Source organism: Balaenoptera borealis (genome assembly GCF_965194805.1).
Source record: "Balaenoptera borealis genome assembly, chromosome: 8".
NCBI lineage: Eukaryota > Metazoa > Chordata > Mammalia > Artiodactyla > Balaenopteridae > Balaenoptera > Balaenoptera borealis.
The window spans coordinates 8,816,748-8,821,427 of record NC_138865.1 but is presented as its reverse complement, the minus strand read 5'-3'; positions in this window follow the sequence as shown (position 1 = coordinate 8,821,427).

Here is a 4,680-nt window from a genome sequence, read left to right as displayed (position 1 = left end):
GTCACACAGCCCTGCACTGCCCCGTGTCACAGGCCATCAGGCTGCTGGCCCGGCTTCTCTCTGCCTGATTTTCCTCATTCCAGCTCTTGATACCACGGGTGACTCCCAAATTATAAAACACATCCAACGCACCCAAATCTTCGAGCTCGCCCCAGCTCCCTGCAGGGGACACCAGGGGTTGGAGAGTGCAGCCATCAGCGCTTTTCTTATTTAAAGTGACCCTGTTGTATTAATTAATTAAGCCTCTGTGGCTTTTCAGAGAGAGAGGGCAGAGAGCTATTCCTACTTAGAGCTGGGGGTGGGGGAAGGTAGGCCAGCTCCGCCCCATCCATTAAAAGGAAACGTGGATGCAGAAACACGGGGTCCCAAGGAAGGGATGCGCATTCCTCCACGCTCCTGAATAGAACCCGGGTGGTAAATCCGAAAAGGTTCCACACTCCTATCCTTCCCGGCCCACAGGCTGCAAGCGAGGGGCTTCAGAGGCGCAGCAGGACATATCGGAAAGGGAACGAAAACAAACAAACAAAAAAACAGCCTAGAAGATGCAGATCGGCTCAGGGAGCAGTGTAATGGGAAGATTTCAGCGTGATATATGGTGCCGGGGATGTTATTAATGGTTTGCTGATTTTTACCTTTAAAACCTTTGGGCAGATTATTTATTATGTCCTTGGCATGCCTATGATCTATGGAGGGGCGCTCATCTGCGAGCACGGCCCCCCACGTCCCCGCTCCCTACAGCTTCTAATTAGGCTGTGAAGCCGCCCTCCCCGAGGGGCAGCCCCGCCTCTGAGGCTCTCCAGCTGCAGAGCCAACTCAGGCCTACAGATCAGGAAGCGCAGTTTCCAGGCCTGACTCTGCATTGACTTGCTGTGTAACCTCGGGCCAGGGCAGGATGTCTCTGGACCTCTGTGCTCTTATCTCTCAAGTGACACGGAGCTATAAATGGCAGAGCCAAGATGGAGCGGGTATATGGTCATCCTGGTCCGAAAGTCTCTTGCTTCTAGGACACAGAGAATGGGAAAGCAGCAGTGCTCTTTCAGTGGTTCACTGTCACCAGTCCCAGAAGCCAAGAGTCTCTGGGTAAGATGGGAAGTCAGCCTTTCTCATTCCGGCTCATCTGCTGTGGCTCCACGGGGAGGGGATGTCTGGACCCTGCAAGGACCTCCAAGAATGACCCTCCGATGCCCCAGGTCCTCCTGCAGCTGCTGGTTAGGGACACAGCCAGGACTTGAAGCCGATCGCAGCAAGGAAAGCCGCCTTGACTGCCGGAGTACAGGGCCTCAGGCAGAAACACCGGACTAGAGAAGACCACACCCCTCGTGCTGGCCTGGACCCCCTCCCCCCGGGAACCCAGGGGTCCTGGTAGTCCCGGCTTCTCTCTGCCTCGTCCAGCGGCTCCCCAGCCCGACAGCAGCCCTCCCCTCTCTTAGATTCTCTGTTACCCCTCCCTGTGTTTTGGGGACCTGGTGGGGCTTTGAGCCAGGGCCAACCTGAGGCCTGGTCCTCCTTGAGCACAGGAAGACACCTGCCCTCACAATGGCCAAAGCTCCAGCCTATGTCTTTGGAAGTTCCTCAGGTGGTCCCAAGATTCCCACTCTCACCCTCCTCCATTCTGAAAAAACTCTTCTACCTTCCAGAAGAGGTGTCTCTCGGGTCATCAGGGCCCCCTTCTCAACCAGGCAGCATTTCTGCGACTCTCAGTTTCCTTCCTGCCCTACATCTACTGCCCACAGACACCCCCCAACAGACCACATGACTCCTTGTGGTTTCTTCTAATTGCTGTCACCCCCATCCTACAGCCCCCGACCCCCAGCCTCAGCTCATGACAAACTTACCCCATCTTGGCTCCCGTCCTTTCTGCCTGGAGAATACCCAGACCACCGCCGCCCCCAGTCAAAATCGCCCATGAAAACTGGCCTTTCCGCTGCTACGGTTGCTGTTGGGACCACTTCCGCGGCATCCCCCAATTTTCTCAGCCACCGTCTGGGTTTCCTGCTGTCGCCCCACCCCTGGGCACACAGAGCAGGAACACGGCTCTGTTATTTCACTCGTCCATCAGGAGGGCAGCACTGCTGACTGGTGAGCCCCAGGGAGGGGCCACAGCAGGTCTAGGGAGTGGGACACATGGGGGCGGCACTTTCATCTCTGCATCCTCAGCAGCTGGCACGGAGCCTGGCACGGAGCAGCTGCTCATCATAGGTTGGATAAAAGAACTAACAAATGTCAATGGTCCTGGTGTGTAGCGTGCCCTGAAATGCAGGTCCAGGTAATGCGGGGAAACCGTATCACAGTGAGCCTTTGCTGTTGTGACATGTGATTGCAGTGAATCCATCCGTAGCCGTCATTATCTCCATCTGTAAGAGCAGCTTCATAGTAGGGGTGAAGAGCCCTGGACCCAGGAGGGAATAGACTCAGTTTTTCCTGTAGATGTTTTCTCTCCTCACCCTCGTCCCTTAAATTCAGAAGTTTTTGTGGGTCTGATCCTGATATGTATTTGGGAGGGTCAGGCGTGCTTGGAAGGCTGAGATCAAAGAGGGCAAGAGAGATCATTGCTCCTTGATGTCAGAACAAAAGACCTGCAAAGCATTCCATTGATCCCTGGGTCCCCAACATTTTCTGGAGCTGCCTGCCCTGTCGGGGCCTGTCTCTCAAGGGCAAGGAAGAGCTCGCCAAGCTGAAGCAGAACAAAATAAGATGTAGGGCTCAGCCTTTTCCAAGAAAAATGAGTCACTTCCAACTCTCACCCATCCCACCTTTTATCCATCGCACCCAGCGGGCATCTGATCATAAGGTCTGTCTTTTCCCGGAACTGCTGTGGTGATGAAGCTTCAAGAGGTCACCCAGTTCATCCCTTTGCCTTGAGGCAGGTGATCCCAAGCCAGCCTGGAATGTTAGAAGGCCATGTCATTCCTTCTCGGATATGATGGGAGAGTCATAACTCAGAAGTGGGATGCTCGTCTACGCCTGGCCCTGTGCCTCCGGGGAAGCTGCTATGCTCCCGATCTTCAGTCTGGTCGGCTGTGAAGTGAAGCAATAGTAATACCCGTGGCCTCTGGGGTAGAACCACCCATCCTTGTGAGGGACTGGCCCCAGTGTGGCCGGGCGTTCAGCATACTGGGCCCTGCACACCACGTCACCGGTGCTGCCAATCGTTGTGATGGACAAAAACATTCCATACTTTTCCCAGGCTGCCCACAGTTGGAAAACCACAAGTTCCTTGTTCTTTATCAGCAACAGGCCAGTGGGGCTGTCAGGGGTGCCGCGGAGGAGGACGGGCCCTGGGGTGGGGAGGCGCTGGCCAGGACAAGGTGTGAACCTGGAAGGTTCAGCCCCACAGGCCAAGGGCAGGACGCTGAGGTGGCCAGAGAGGCAGCACGCCGGAGCTCAGCCTCCCCAGCCAGCCTCGGGCAATGCGGGTCCCAGGGCAGGAGGCAGGGCTTGAAGCCCAGCCCAAGGGGTACAAGGTAAGAGGTCTCTCCGGGCCTGGGGCTCAGGCCCTGGCTGCGTGGAAGAGGGAACCCAGGCCCGGGAGAGTCAAGTCTGGGTTCAAATCACGGCTTCGGCATCTACCAGCCAAGCATCCTTGGGAAACTTACCTCTGAACCCGTTTCTTGAGCCAGGAAGCTGCGATAGGTGACCATGTCCATAAAAGCAACTTCCTGATACACATGAGGGGTGCAATAAGGGATCGCAGGCTTTCGCTGGGAGTCCTCAGACCAAAGTAGGAGCAAAGAAAGAGCAAGAGAGGGTGAGGTCCTCCGGGGAGACGAAGGAGAGAGAAGACCAACGGGCTGAGAATGAGGAGACCCTGGCGTTTTGGGGGGAAAGTGCAGGCCGAGGACGCGGAGCCAGAGCCAGCTGACGGGGGCATGAAGAGGAGGTGTGTCACTGAGGCAGGGGGCGTCATTAGGACTGTGGGTCACCACCATCTCGAGAGATGATGACCAAGCCAGGCCCCAGTGTTTGGAAAACTCACAACCAGCAGTGATTTTAGGGTCTGGGGTGAGGTGGGGGACGGTGAGCTGATATGGGAGGGGGGTTACATGAAAGGGGAGCAAGGAAGGCAGAAGAGGTGAGGGCAGGGCATTCTCCCGACCTGTGGGACCTTCGACTGGTCTCCTCATCAACAAACTGGGTGCCTTGCGCTATGACTGTCCACCCCCCAGCCAGGTCTAAACATTTAACCCAAGAGGACAAGCATGGGGCTCTGTAAATGCCACTAGGAAAGAAGGCACAGGTGGGGTCTGGAGGCGTCCCCAGAGGGAGGGTGTGGAGGCAACGGGAAGGCAGAGAGCTGGCCCAGGGGAGGGGCATCACGAGGCAGCCGCCCTCCCGCTGTGTGTGTGTGGGGTGTGTGTGTGTGTGTGTGTGTGTGTGTCTGTGGGGTGTGTGTGTGTCTGGGGGTATGTGTGTGTGTCTGGGGTGTGTGTGTGTGTCTGGGTCTGTGTGTGTGTCTGGGGTGTGTGTGTGTCTGTGGGGGGGGTGTGTGTCTGGGGTGTGTGTGTGTGTCTGTGGTGTGTGTGTGTGTCTGGGGGGCTGTGTGTGTGTCTGGGGGTGTGTGTGTGTCTGGGGGGCTGTGTGTGTGTCTGGGGGGCTGTGTGTATGTCTGGGGGGTGTGTGTGTCTGGTGTGTGTGTGTGTGTCTGGGGTGTGTGTGTGTGTGTGTGTCTGGCGGGTGTGT